Here is a 15893-nt window from a genome sequence, read left to right as displayed (position 1 = left end):
ACAGAAGACAGTGGCCCAAAAATCAAAAAAGAGGAAACAACTTCGGGCCGAGGAGTCAGATTCAAAGCTAGAGGGCTTGGGCATTCAACCTAGGAGGTCACAACCTTATCAGGCCTTAGAGGGCCCCTCAAGGGCATGACCGGCCCTACCATTGCCTATGAGGATCTGCCTAGGAGGCAAGGGGAGGTTGCTGTCCCTGAGAGGAGAGCGTGCAAGCAACTAGCGGGTGAGGTGCCCCCTACCGCAGGAATAGGTATGCTTATGCTGGATTCTATAGGGCAACTCCTGGAGCATTTTCAGCTGGTGATGTTCACCGTGTTGGAGTGCCAACTCGCAGAGGCTTTTGAGTAGTTTGTGGCCTCCAACTCCATGGACCTGATGGCCATGCTGTTTTAGCTACAGAGTCAGGTAAAAAAGCTTGTCCTCATTGAGGGCTTTCTCACACTTCCCTTTCTTTTTTAGTGAAAACGACTTTAACCCCCTGCTCTCTTCACTATGCAGACCCTGCTCACCATGCACCTGACCTAGTAGAAGGCCCAATTGGGGGCCGTTGAGGGGCTTGTCGAGCTGAGAGAAGAGAACACGCTGCTGAAGTGGGACTTAGAAGCGGCACAGACAAAGAAGAATCTATCTACCATTCAGACGAATCAATATCTGTCGGAGAGGAACGCTGCACTTCGCACAGTGGATTTCTATAAGGCCGAGCTGCAGAAGAGGGGAGAGGAAGTTAAAGAGCCCCAAAAGACAGTAGCCATGCTTACCAAGGAGGCTGGCGAGAAAGAACTAAAGCTGAAAGCAAACTCCGAGCGGGCTTTACGAGTAGAGGAGGAGAGAGCACGGTTGTGGGAAACCACCGAGAAGCAGAGATAGGCACTTGAGGCTGGACTCCAATTCTCCCAAGGTCGTGTTGCTTCGTTAACTGAAGAGATGAAGCGACAATAGCTGGAGATTGAGAGGAGGGCTGCCGACTGGTCGATCCAGTCCATCTATGCCCTTCAGCCAAAAAATCCCAACATAGACCTCACTGACCTCCCAGACGACTACCAGAGGATCCTCGCTTCCATGGCGCAAGCTGATGACAAGGAGGAAGGTCAAGGGCCTGATCCGGAGGATGAGCATCCAGAAGAGTAAGTCCCGAAGGAATTGATGGTTGGCCAGATGATCGGCAACCAACCTGGGGATACTGAGTCGTGCCTTCGGGGCCTGGGGACGAAGGCCAGTGATGGCTTCTGCTTTTTATTGCTATTTTTATGCTCGCAAATATGTACTTAACTTATTTCACAATAAATAAAGAGTTTGTTTCCTTAATCATTCGTGAGTACTTATAATTTTTGTATCTCACAAGTGTTACACATCGCACACAAGGTCGCTCTCTAACTATTTGCGATAGCGCTTATAAATTTTGTACTAAACAAACATTATATATGCGAATAGTGAACAAATGCGATGAACAATATTACATAAGAGCGATCTTATTTACAAAACTAAAAAGAAATTTTTACAAGGAAATTAAAAACAAATGGGCTCAGAATTACTGATAATAGGGGCGAAGATGCTCAGCATTCCAAGCTCGCGGTATGTCGAAACCGTTGAGCCTTTTGAGGTAATAAGTCTCTGGCTGTATCACCTTAGCGACGCAGTATGGGCCTTCCTAGTTTGGACCCAATACTCCCGACCTAGTTCTTTTGTACATAGAAGGATTTTTTTTAGAACAAGGTCGCCGACCTGGAAGTCTCTTCTTCTAACCTTAGAGTCAAAGAACCTTTTCACGCACTGTTGGTAGGCTGCTATCCTCAGCTGAGCCTTGCTGCGATGTTTTTCAACTAAATCTAGACTTGCGCGCATAAGTGCTTCATTGTCTGTCTCATTGAACAAGTCTCTCCAAAGTGAACCATCCGCGACAGAATTACTGTCTCTAGAGATCTGTGTGATCGTGAAGTGCTTGAACGACTCGAGCGTGATCTTAGCTTTCTTCAGATAACTAATCATGTTTTCTTCCTTGGCCTGATATTCCCCCAAGATCTGGTTAACAACCAGCATGGAGTCGTTGTGAACGCTGATCATGGTTGATCCCATTTCTCTTGCAAATCATAGACCAGCGAGCAGAGCTTCATACTCAGCCTCATTGTTGGTCGCTTTGAACCCAAACCGAAGAATGTCGTGAATATGAGTCCCTTCGAGACTAAGAAGGAGAAGGCCTACCCCGACCTTTTTTTTGTTCGAGGATCCATCGACATAGAGGCTCCAGGTCGATAGATTCTGAACGGTTTCTTGAGTGACTTTGCTAGCCTATTGGTCGAATTCCTTAACCGATTGATATGAAAATTCTGAGATGAAATCGACAACAGCCTGCCCTTTAATGGTTGCTTTCGGTCTATACTGCAGATCGAACTAACTTAGTTTCATAGCCCACTTGAGCAACTTACCCGAAGCCTCCAGTTTCTAGAGGACTTGCTTGAGCGAATAGTTGGTCAATACATGGATTGTGTGGGCGTGGAAGTAAGGTCACAACTTCCTGAAGGCGATCAGCAAGGCATAAGCTAATCCCTTTATTTCTGGATACCGCATTTCGGCGTCCAATAGACGCCTGCCCGCGTAATATATTGACTATTGTACCCTGTCTTCTACCCAAATTAAAGCTGCACTGACCGCATACTAAGAGACGGATAGATACAGAAGAAGAATTTCTTGATGGTGAGGCTTGGACAGAAGAGGTGGCTTTCTAAGGTGCTTTTTGATGCTCTGGAATGTTTGTTCGCACTCGGGAGTCAATTTGAACTTCTTGTTGGCCCTGAGTATATTAAAGAATGGCAAGCAACGATCTGTTGCCTTTGATATGAAACGACTGAGTGCCGCTATTCGCCTATTGAGACTCTGAACCTATTTTTGGTTGGTCGGGTTTTTCATATCAAGGAGAGCTTGGATCTTTTCGGGGTTGATCTCTATTCCCACCTAGTTAACCATGTATCCCAGGAATTTTCCCGAGGATACTCCGAATGAACACTTGAGAGGATTGAGCTTCATTCTGTACCTCCGGAGTATACCAAATATCTCAGCGAGATGTGCTATATGATCTGAAGCGACATGCGATTTGACCAACATGTCATCAACATAGAGTTCCATTGATTTACCGATTTGCTCGGAAAACATTCGGTTAACCAATCGCTGGTAAGTTGCCCCAGAGTTCTTTAGGCCAAAGGGCATAACCTTGTAGTAATATAGCCCCCAATCTATAACAAAGGAGGTATGCTGTTCGTTCGATGCGTACATTGAAATCTGATTATATCCTGAGTAGGTGTCCATGAAACTCAGCAGCTCGTGCCTGAAGGTGGCATCAACGAGCTGGTCAATTCTTGGCAAGGGAAAGTTGTCTTTCAGACAGGCTTTGTTGAGGTCAGTGAAGTCAACGCAAGTCTGTCATTTACCGTTAGGCTTCTTTACCAAAACCGGGGTTGGCAACCCAGCTCGGGTAGAGTGCCTCCCGAATGGATCAGTTTAGGAAGAGATTATCTACCTCAACTTTCAAGGCAGCATATCGCTCCGGATCTATTGCTCTTCTCTTCTGACGGACCGGCCTGACCTTGCTATTGATATTAAGGGCACGACATGTGATATTTAGGTTGATCCCGACCATGTCAGCATAAGTTTATGCGAACACGTCGACATTTTTTCTGAGGAAACTGGTCAGGTTGCTGGTGAGCTTGGGGTTAAGATTATTTCCAATTCTCAACACTTGGTTCGACTCGGCTTGCTCTAATCGACTGATACTTCAGATAGGTCCTCAACCGGCTTACTATAAGGGCATTGCTAGATACGAGGATCCATGTTGTCTTCGGTTGGGCCAGGTTGTGGTTCGATCCTACTGATCGTCATTGCTTGTTCAGGGATGCCAAGTGGAGTGTCTTTCCCCTTACACATCATATGTACTGCCCTCACGTAGCAGTCGCGAGATGCACGTTAAGATTCGTTTACTTTCCCTATCCCCGTCGGGGTGGGGAGCTTCATCTTTAAATGGTAGATCAAGGTGACTGCTTTGAAGCTTCGTAGTAGAGGTCGTCCCAAGATGCCATTGAAGGTGGATGGACGGTCCACTACTAGGAACTAAGTCATTTTGGTCATCTCGTCAGTATCACCTAATGTGACTGAGAGCGAGATCATCCCCTTGGGAATCAAATGATCACTAGTGAAACCATACAGAGGGATGGAGGCTAGCTTTAGGTCGGCCTCATCCAGTTTCATCCTTTCAAAAGCTCGTTGAAACAAGATGTTCATGGCGCTTCCATTGTCCACCAACATTCTGTGGACCTCACACCATCCTATTTCAGGTGTGATGACGAGAGCATTGTCGTGGGGATGATGCAGTCATACCGCATCTTTCTCAGAGAAGGTGATGTCCTTCTCTCTGCGAACCTTTGCTGGTCGCGGCATCATGTACATCACGCTTATCAGGTTATGACGGGCTGCGCAAGCGTACCTTTCATAAGCACCTCGCGAATTCCCTGCGAGATGTGGTCCCCCAAAGATGATCCCTACACTGTAGAGACCTTTGCGACCACAACGCTTCTTCCCTAGTTCCTCTTGATTTTTTTTTCGAACTAGAGCAGAGTCATCGACGTACTCTTTGAAGTGTCACTGCTTAATAAGGTCCTCAATTGCTTGCTTGAGGGCCCGACACTCATCGGTGTGGTGTCCATTGTCCTAATGGTTAGGGCTACAAAAAAAAATCGAACCAAATCGAAAAACCGGACTGAAACCAATCCGAAAAATCAATTTTTCAAAATAATCGGTTAGGTTTCAGTTTTTAAAATTAAAAAAACCGAAAAACCAGTTTGGATAACGGTTTAATTATAATGTTAACATTTAATTCTTGCAGCACTGCATTTAATTCCTTGACCCTTGGAACTCTAGCCATTTTTAATTAAAATTTAAAAGGCTCCACTCACGTTTTCAAATACCCACCACCTCTCACATTCCCCAGTTGCCCCCACTTATCTTTACTCCTCATTCTCCTACTATTACCAACACCATTTTTCTCTCCCACAAAAACCATTATTTCACATTTCAATTCCAGATGCTAAGCTGTGTTTGGTTGTCAGCGATGTGCACCGTCCGTGCGGCAATCTAGATCGAAACCTTTGCCAGTTGGTTGCGATCTGGTACCAAGAACCATTTACACCTTCATCGGTAACAAGCTTCTCCACCACTATCCGCAATAGCGCAACTGCAAGCCTCTCTTCCACACATCTATTCACCTATCCTTAACCAACCCACTCTCATCTCTCATTTTCTTTAACCATCGGATCTATAGCAAATGGGTTTCTTAGTTTTAAGTTTTTTATTTTCTTCGGTTTTTCCTTCATGAATCCATGATTTTTGTCTTGTAAATGCAACTGGGAAGTTAAAATATCAAGGAGAATAGTGTTAAAAGATTGAAAGAAAGTTGAGATTATTTTGCAGTTTAAAATTTGGTTGATTCTTATTGTGAGAATAATTGGAGATAGCGAATAAGTTATGTTGTAAAATTGTTATGGAATTTAAGATTTTGTTTAAAACTGGTTAACCGTTTTTTAAACCGATTTATCGGTTCGATTTTAAATCGGTTATACGATATTCCGATTCGGTTGGTTCGAAATATTGCTTGAACCGAAAAACCAGTTTGATTCAAAAAAACACCCTATTTGATTCAAAGGGGTGTACTGACTCTTATCGTGATCACAACGAGGAACTGGGACGTAGGATTTCTTGGGCTCATATCGCTGCTTCTTTCCTTTTCTCTTATTGTCGCTAGCCCATCTACGATCAGCCCTCCTATTCTCCTCCAGATCATGAGCACTGCTCGAAGGACCAAGGTCGTGGCAGTTGAGCGCTGCCACGAAGTTTTCAATACGGAGATACTTTTCCATAAGGTTGTAGAAGCGGGTGAGGGAAACATCATCCTCAAATTGCAGCTCCTTCCACAAATCTGTCTGTGGGCGGACTCCAGCAACAATGAGGGTCCGAACGGACTCTTCCGGAGTGTGTGCTACTTTGTGGAGCTCCCTGTGGAATCTGTCAATATAAGATTGGAGGGGCTCATCCCTCCCTTGCCTTATGTTGCTCAGGTACCTTAAGGGCATCGAGAACTTCCTGTTCGCCTGGAAGTGTCTAAAAAATGTCGAGCTCATTTGAGGCCAGGAGCTGACTGATCCTACTGGAAGTGACCTAAACCATCGCTTGGCATGGGAGGTAAGAGTTACTGCCAAGCAATAGCATTTTGCCAAATTAGAGACTTGGTGGAGTTCCATGAGGTTGTTGAACTCATACAGATAATCCTGCAGATCAGAATTCCCATCGAATGCTCGCATGTCGGGCATTTTGAGGGAGACGCCTCTGTGACCTTCCCTTGCTCATTTCGCTGAGCCTTTAGCTGATCCGAAGCTCGTTGTAGCTCCTCAAGCTAAGGCAGCGGAGCTATCTGGGGATCACTTTTCGCAACGTGGGTTCGACCCTCACAGTTGCGGTTGAGGAAAGATCCCAAGTCAGACTCCTCCTTGCCTCGACCGACAGTTCCAGCCAATCTCGACACACGCTGACTGGAGTCGTGTGATGGCATTGAGTGGTTTGGGGAACCTTTTCGACCTCTGTGATGGTACGAATCGACCCACAAACGGTGGGAATCTCCCTCATGGTAATGATCAAAGTCATCATTTTGGCGATAATGGGAATCTCCCCGCCTTGCACTTTTATGGGAGTGCTCGTGCGACGTGACACGGGATGGCTCAAGCCGCGACACGTCACTGAGTCGTAATGCCATTGGTATTCTACCCGGGGCACGATAGGTGTTCACTGGTCCCTCAGAGCCTTTGGGTCCGCTGTGCGCCCCTTGTTTTCCCTTTCTTTGATGCGTTGTAGTGCGGGCGGTATGGGCTTTTGCCCTTTTTTGCGCTTTCACACGACCTGTAACGTTTTTGGCGGTTGCATCGCCTCATTTGATTTGGGTGGCATGACCCAATTCAATCGATCCAGCTTTTGGCTGACTGTTTGGAGAGTATTGTTGAACCTCTCTAGGTAACTCATGATAGCTAGGTCAAGCCGTGAGCTTGAAGGATATCCCCCATGACATTTTGCTGGGTTGAGGGCACTTCAGAAGAAATGTCCTCCTGTACCTAGGGGATCTCTTCATTGCCATAGTTGGTTCACTCAAATTCGAAACCGCGAGCCATTTGCTGTAGTGGGACCGATTAGTCAAAGACTCTCTTGATGAAGAATAGGTACTAAATCAGGTCCTCCTTCTAGCGCTAAACTGTTGATGCTTGATTTTGACACTAACTATTCGCACGTGGGAAACGCTGAGCAGGCTCAGAAGTCATGTAATACTCCGTATTTTCTTTGTGGGTTTTACTTAATTTTATTTATGTGAATCTAGGGGGTAATATGTAAGAATTGAAACTTTTTAGAGATGTTTTAGTAAGAAATAAGGCATGGTGGGTTTATTAAGTAGTTTGGCAAGAGCACTTGTATGAAATTGGAAGTGTGAAAATCTTTTAACAACTTTATGAAATTGATTAAAGATGAGGGGTCTTTTTAACATTGTGTCATGCAAGGGTACATGTATAATTCTCCAGGGTGATATCATGATAAAACTTAACTTTATTTAAAGGATTTTGGGTGCAAGATGTAGAATCAAAGACTAAGGGTGCATGATAATTGGCCATTGCAAGATGGATTAAGGCAATTTCTTTTGGAGAATTAGCCCACGTTTTTGGCACTTGTTTTGCCATTGATGGTTGTGAAATTTTATTAAATGAGATGAGGAATGGTGGAGTGAGAAAAGATAGCCGAGAGAAACAAAAAAAGAATAAAGTGTGAGGAGAAGCTTGTTTTTATTCTTTGTCTTTCTCATTCACATTCATTCTGCTACGCACATTGAAAAAGAGAAAAATAACATTTGAGTAAAATAGAGGAAGCCGAGTGGTGCTTGTAGGAGGAATTTTTAGAGAAATTTGGGGTAAGGAATAAGGTTACGCATCATTTTCAATCCTTTTTAATCATCTTTCACCTTCTCTTTGTTTAGATCTTTTCCTATAATATTTTGGATCAAATAGGGTAGAAGATAGGAGGACTGAGCACTTGAGTTAAAAGCAAAGGAGAAAGTGTGAGTGGAATATTATTAAACTTGCATTTAAAATCATGGTGTTGTTGGAATGATCATATCGTGTGCATACCCAATTGATTGAGTTGTTATTTTAGTTCTTTAGTTCTGAATTTTATAAACTGAAGACTTTGTGACATGCATGTGTATGGAATTGAGAGTATGAATTATATTTTTGAAAATGTTGGGTAAATTGCTATTAAAAGAGGTACTTATGCGTTGCATGTTACTTATAATTAGGCATGTCCTTTTACATGAATTGAATGGTATATTGCATGTGCATTTCGGTTGCTGGAAAGGTTTATTAATGATATAATTTTGTTTAATTGCATTGTAAGATGTAACGCATGTGTGGGAAGTCAGCTAATTAAATTGTGTGGATGAATTGGAAGGTGTGGGTTTAGTTTAAATTGACTTGATTGGAACATGAAGATGGGTGAATACTAAATGAATTTAAATGTTATTTTGAATGTTTGTTTAAGCTTTGTGATGAGTGGACGGCTGGAAAATTTGGGAAATAATGGGCATGAGACTGCTGGCCTATTTTGTATAAATGTGAATGTTTACTTTGCCTATAAGGGTTAGGTTGCTGATTTTTTTTTTTGTTTTTTTTTTGTGTAATGGTATGAAATCATGACCTGGAGGTTTACTTAAGTGTATATATATATATATATATATTGTATTTTGCTGTATTGTTTGTTGCATTGTTGGCTAGTATTTTTGGAGTCATCATGTGTAATTGCTACATTTTTATAACTGCGGACTTGATAAAACGTGGAATATGAGTGGAATGAGTGTTGAAGTTGGTGAAAAGGTAGAATTGATATTAAGGTAGAATGGATATGAAGTTTATGAGATATTAAATACTATAAATGGTCCATTTTTATTTGGAAATTGCGGAAAGAGTGTTGAATAAAAATGTGAGATTTTTTCTTATGGGCAGTAGGCTCTTGGTAGCAGGGGGTTAATTGTCATGTTTAGAAATTTTGGGACCCTAATAAAATTGATGATAAATATAGGGTGTAAATAGAATTTTACATACTTTTGTATTTTGACGTGGTGAGCTTTGTATTCATGATTACATGCCTTTTATTGGAATTTATATCATATTATACCTTATATATGCATAAGGCATGCATGATGCATATTTGGAATGAAATTGTGGATGCATGATTATTGTTATGTTTGACTCCCGGATTGGAAACCGTACCCATCCCCCCTCTAGACATAAGCTAGTATTTGACATTATCCTCATGCGCACATTGAGATGGTCCGTCCTACCGAACCATTGGGATATCCTACTAGAACAAGACGGACGCCTGACGAGCTCTGGGTAGGAATATACCAGGCGGTTATTGGCCGGTGTGGGATTTTGGACGCCTCGAGGGTAGACTGTGGGCGAGATTATATTTGATACCATGTCATGACGCCCCGAGGGTAGACTGTGGGCGAGATTATATTTGATACCATGTCATGACGCCCCGAGGGTAGACTGTGGGTCGAGCATGGTTATCCGATGATGTTCGTACCATCTTGAGGGTAGACTGCGGATGGTGCCACCCCGAGGGTAGACTGCGGGTGGTGTAGCTTCATGTCTGAGTTAGGGACTGGTTCAGATAGTTATGATCTTGGCCCCTAGGTGCTAGTAGGGTGGTGATAATTGATTTATTTTATATGATAGTGGTGTGTGATTTCATGGCATCTGAGAATAATATATATACTATTTGTTGCCTTATCATGTAAGTGCATTAGTGTTGTATGGCATACAATTATTCANGGGGAAGTTTCTTTTTACTTGTAAATGAAGTGCTGTAAATGAGGTGTTTGGCTTGATGTAATATAAGTGATTAAAAGGCAGGTCAAAGGGAGTTATTTAATGTCCAAGAAGATTTTATTTTGGTTTATTTTATTCAATTATTTGTGCAAATAACCATGAAGGCACAAAGAAAATTTTAAGTACTTTGTTTATCCCTGTTTATTTTATTCTAGTATGAAGTATTATTATTATTATTATTTGCTCTTGGTTTAATTATAATTATAATGTGTCATATGAAGTTAATGAGATATTAAATACTATAAATGGTCCATTTTTATTTTGGAAATTGCGGAAAGAGTGTTGAATAAAAATGTAAGATTTTTTTCTTATGGGCAGTAGGCTCTTGGCAGCAGGGGGTTAATTGTCATATTTAGAAGTTTTGGGACCTTACTATGATTGATGATAAATATAGGGTGTAAATAGAATTTTACATACTTTTGTATTTTGACGTGGTGAGCATTGTATTCATGATTACATGCCTTTTATTGGAATTTATATCATATTATACTTTATATATGCATAAGGCATGCATGATGCATATTTGGAATGAAATTGTGGATGCATGATTATTGTTATGTTTGACTTTTAGATTGGAAACCGTACCCATCCCCCCTCCAGACATAAGCTAGTATTTGACATTATCCTCATGCGTGCATTGAGATGGTCCGTCCTACCAAACCATTGGGATATCCTACTAGAACAAAACGGACGCCTGACGAGCTCCGGGCGGGAATACACCAGGCGGTTATTGGCCGGTGTGGGATTTTGGACGCCCCGAGGGTAGACTGTGGGCGAGATTATATTTGATACCATATCATGAGGCCCCGAGGGTAGACTGTGGGTCGAGCATGGTTATCCAATGATGTTCGTACCATCCCGAGGGTAGACTGCGGATGGTGCCACCCCGAGGGTAGACTGCGGGTGGTGTAGCTTCATGTCTAAGTTAGGGACTGGTTCAAGTAGTTACGATCCAGGCCCCTAAGTGCTGGTAGGGTGGTGATAATTGATTTATTTTATATGATAGTGGTGTGTGATTTCATGGCATCCAAGAATAATATATATACTATTTGTTGCCTTATCATGTAAGTGCATTAGTGTTGTATGGCATACAATTATTCATGCATGTTTTTAAAGCTAAAGTTATTTTCCATAAAACATATTATCCACTCACTGGGCTTCCCAACTCACTGTTTTATGTTTCCTCCCCCAGGACAGTAGATCGGGTTCGTGTGGAGCATACTCTACGCTCTAGGTTGGCCTTGACGCATGATGATTTGCATCTTTTACAAACTTTAGTAGACTCTGATACTACGTTTCTTTTGTAACTAGATTTCAATTCCTGTTTTAGAATAATTATTGTGTATTTCCACCTTCTAAACCTTAAACATGCAAATGCACTACTTTTCACTTTCGCCCATAAACGGAATTGTTTTTATGAATGTTTTTTTTTAAGAGTATTCACCTTCCTTTTGGGATCTTGAGTCTCCTGGAGCGTCCGGATCCGGTGGGATAGGGATACTCGGGAGGGGGCGTGACATAATTACTCTTGACTTCTGTCACTAGATATATATGGGAGATACTTCAACTCTATAATTATAGTTTCGTAAGGAGATTCAAACATTATATAAAATAAATGATATTATTTATTCTAAAAAAATTTAAATTACCTTTTGAAAGATTAATAATAATATAGTTAACTACCAGGGCGGTTAGCTTTCTCAGGAATGAATATATAAAATTGTATGTGGCTCTTCGCCTAGTCTCATAATTAAGAAGTTAATGACTTTTTCCCACCCAAATAATGATTTAATGATACTTCTAACACAGACTTTTAAAATATCATTTATTATCTAAATTTATACTCTAACGTCAAACATAGAATAAATTCGGTTCAGGTTGTTGAGACTTTTGAAGAGAAGAGATGATAGTCTTTTGGTGGTGGAAGGTTGGACTTTGGTGATTGTGATTGGTGGGAATTTGACTTGGGAGGATGGCTATGCAAACTTTAATCGCTCGATTGCAGTTAGTAAATACGAGTATGGCAAAAAAAAAGGTACGAGAATTTTACGGGTATAATACAGTAAACCAGTGAAAAATATGTTTATAAAAATCGGCCATAAAATTCGGATACGGAAAAAATACGGTACGGGTTTAATACGGTGTATATGTCAATAATACATTTTAAAAAATAGGCAATATCAATCTTAGTTTTAATACTTTATGGATTACTTGATAAAATCAATATAGTATTTCAAATGCAAAGTATTCATTAACCAATAACCACAAATATTACAAATATATAACGATATTTAAATTATAGTCTCCAGACTCAAAACAATATTTAGCCATGATTCTTTACTAATTTAAAACTGTAAGTTTGATTTAAATGCAACCAATTTTACACTTCCCATTAATCCATTAAATTATTTAAATTAAAAAATAAATTTGGTGTTCACAAGTCTATATAAAAATTAGTATTACAATGTCTATATATTTTACCTAATATATGACAGTTTTTTTTTCATAATAAATTATATTTTAATTCATTAATCCATCTAATTTATTAGATAGTAGGAAATAATTTAAATATGAAATGTGTTTTGACTTTAAAATGTAAGGTGTCAGGTGTGGGGGAAGGGGCGGGAAAGTGGATGTCTTTGAGGGGGTTATTTTTATTCCCCCCTTTTCAATCCTTTCTCTATGCCTTACCACTGACTTCTTCTTCCCCACTAAAACGACTCGTTTCAATATTTTTTTTCTTTTTTTTTTTTCAAAATTCGAAACTAATTCATGAATTATTCGCGAATTATACGGAAACCTATAATTCGCGAATAATTCGGCAGTCCTTTAAAAATATGTAAATACGTGTTTTATCCCGTATTTACTCCCAGGCCGATTGTCAACGATGCCAAGTTGGTATAGTAGGTTTTGAGGGTTTTTGGGGGTGTGACCGGGAAAAAGAACAGTAGTAGTATGGGGCCCACGATACCGAAATCCTGAAAATAAAATATAACTTTAGATAGTAAAATGATATTTTTAAAGTCTGAGTGAGAAAGTTACATTAAACTATATTTGGGGAGGAAAAAAGTCGTTTACCTCGTTAATTAACCACAAACATGAGTAGAGTTGGAAAAGTAACCCGTTCGGCCGACCCGACCCAGCGCCACGGGTTACTTCTTTTGGCGGGTGGTCTTACCCGCCCGCCAACAAAGGCAGGCCAGGTTAGGCCCGCCATTTTTGGGGGAATGCTGGCCCACCCGACTAGCCAACCCGAACCCACTAGGTTGGCTGCGGGTCGGGCTGAGTTAACCCCTTTTTTGATTTTGATTTTTTTATTTTTGATTTTGTTTTATTTACTTAACTTTTCAAATAAATAATTAACGATTTATAAATGAATAAATGTAGTTGTTTTTATTAACTTTTCAATATCAAAATTCAATTAAATTAACTTTTTTTTATTAACATTTCAAATAATAATTCAATTTATACAATAAATTGTAATATATAAAAATTAGATTTATTCATTCAAGTGATGAAATTTAGCATAAGAATGAATTATATTTTATACAAGACATGGAAATTTAAGAATAAGACTTCAATATATTTTTTTTTTTATATTTACGTACCATAAAAATAATAATAACAATGTGTCAAATATTACGAAGTTTTATACATTTTAATATTTATGATTTAAAGTATAGTTTAATATTATTGTGTAAAATTATTTGTAGAGTTCAAATAATAGTTTAATTAAAAGAATAAAAATGGGGGAACTTGAAAAAAAAGATTAATTTTTTTTTTAAAATTTGTTTTGGGCCAACCCGCTGGTTGGCTATTGTAAACAATAGCAATCACTAGGTGCGGGTTGCCATATAGTAATCCGACCCATACAAGGGTTTGCATGCGGATTGGGTTCAACGATGAAACCCTCTCTAATGCGGGTCGGCCCATTTGTTTCACCTCTAAAAGGAGGGAGCTGCTAACCCAGGAAAGGACAACTGTAAAGTGCTTCAAAGAAGACACCATCTTGCAAAATGTGGTGTATATGGATATAGGATTGGTGAAAACAAGCTATTCGGGACAAAGCCAGTCACTGCCATAAAAATTTTACTAGTGTTGGCAGCTGAAGCAATATTACATGTCCTCTGATGAAGTACAATGGAGGCAGCAGGCAGTGAATGTGAATGAAAATGAAACATCCTGGGCTAGAGCTATTCCGGCCTTACACAAGGCTTAAACCCACTATGTAATTGATGTTTTGTATTGAATGTCTCACCATACCTTCTCCTATATATTGTTCTAGCTCACATTTGAGATAAATGTGCAAAAACAACAGCAAAGAAACATTCATTTTTCCAGAATTCTCCTTCTGAACCAAGTAAGTAAAGATGGAAAAATTGATTGGAGTGGAGGACTGGTCAAAGTGATATGCGTTTAATTAATGTTTGGTCATTGTAAGTGGACCCCCAATGGACCAGTGCCAGGTTTGAAATTTTGCAGAAAAGACACCATTAAAGTTTTAAATCTGGGGAACTGTTGTCCAATCAATCGTATGCTAGATTTTTCTTTTCTTTTCTGCCCCACGTTGATCAACTCTTCTTCTTGTTATTAATACGCATAGCAAAAGATAGAATTCAAATCATAATTTTTATTCGGATTTTTTTCATAAATACAGAAGCGGCTATCACCTGTAACCCTGGTGATCCAGCCATTTACAATCATTAATGTCACCAGTACCTCAGTGGCCCGGCCCGGATAGTCATTTTATTACACTTTGCCTTTAACCCGAGTAACTCTCTTATTTCACAATAATAAGAAATGTATAGAATATGCAAATTTCAATTTATTTAACAAAAATCAAACAGAAGAAAAGGACAATACAAAAATGATCAGTTTGAGTTGCTTATCCAATATGCTTCAACAATAGATACATAATGCAGCAATTGAGATGGAATAAATGAACTGTTTGGAATGATGATCAAATATATGTATGGAAGCAATGGCATCTTAAGCTAATGGTTGGATTTAATTTAAAAGAGAAGGAAGCCAACGCCAAGCAACCCAACCACTCTGCACAAACGTACAGCTAATGTTGGCCTTTCTTATTTCCATGGTTTTGGCTCCGTCTAGAAACCATCAAAACTCTTAACCCTTCTGCCCTTTATTATTTTTTTCAAAGAATAAAATACAAGAATCGATTTACACTACAGACCACACAATCCTCAAAGTTATTGATTAACAACACAACACAGCAAAGCAAAAATATAATAGAGTGGGGGGTCACACCCCTTTATCAAGGAAAGAAAATCCAAATAAGGCTACCTGTAAAACCCAGGCAGTTTTGGCTCTATCTATGGAACTATTGTAGCACAGGTCTTGGTTGCCGCCTTCTCCACGACCTGTCACTCTCCTTTCTATGGACTTTCTTTTGTTTTGGCTTCTAATATTAATTACTTCTTCTTCAATTCTTAATTCATATATCCATCCTTCTACTTCTCTTTCCTTCTATAATTATAAGTCGCACTGCAGCTGGGAGTATCGCACAAAATAGACGCTCTGCACTCACTGTTTTTCGGTTTTTCATCTTATCTTCTATCCGATATATACCTGTAAGTCTCTGATTCCATTCGATGAATAGTTTTAGTTTACTTGAATACTAACTAAATGCCCGTTAGCTACCTGAAGCTTACTGATTATGTAGCTGATTAAGTATGTTAATAACAAGGGTAAGTAATCATGTTTTCTTTGAATGGCAACGGATTATTCCTTTTTCTGACTTTTGGAGGTTCTATTCTACTGTTGTAGTAAAAAAGAGAAAAGCAGGTGATAGTGTTTTTAATTGCTTTGGTGCACACAGTTGGTTTATTTGAATGAATTTAATATGCAGATTGAGGAGGGTTAAGAGTTGAAAGCAACGTGAGTTAGTGGGTGGGAGTGTTTGTTCGC

Source organism: Pistacia vera, unplaced genomic scaffold (assembly GCF_008641045.1).
Source record: "Pistacia vera cultivar Batoury unplaced genomic scaffold, PisVer_v2 Contig491, whole genome shotgun sequence".
NCBI classification, from domain to species: domain Eukaryota; kingdom Viridiplantae; phylum Streptophyta; class Magnoliopsida; order Sapindales; family Anacardiaceae; genus Pistacia; species Pistacia vera.
The sequence above is the reverse complement of the archived record's forward strand: the minus strand, read 5'-3'. Positions refer to the sequence as shown.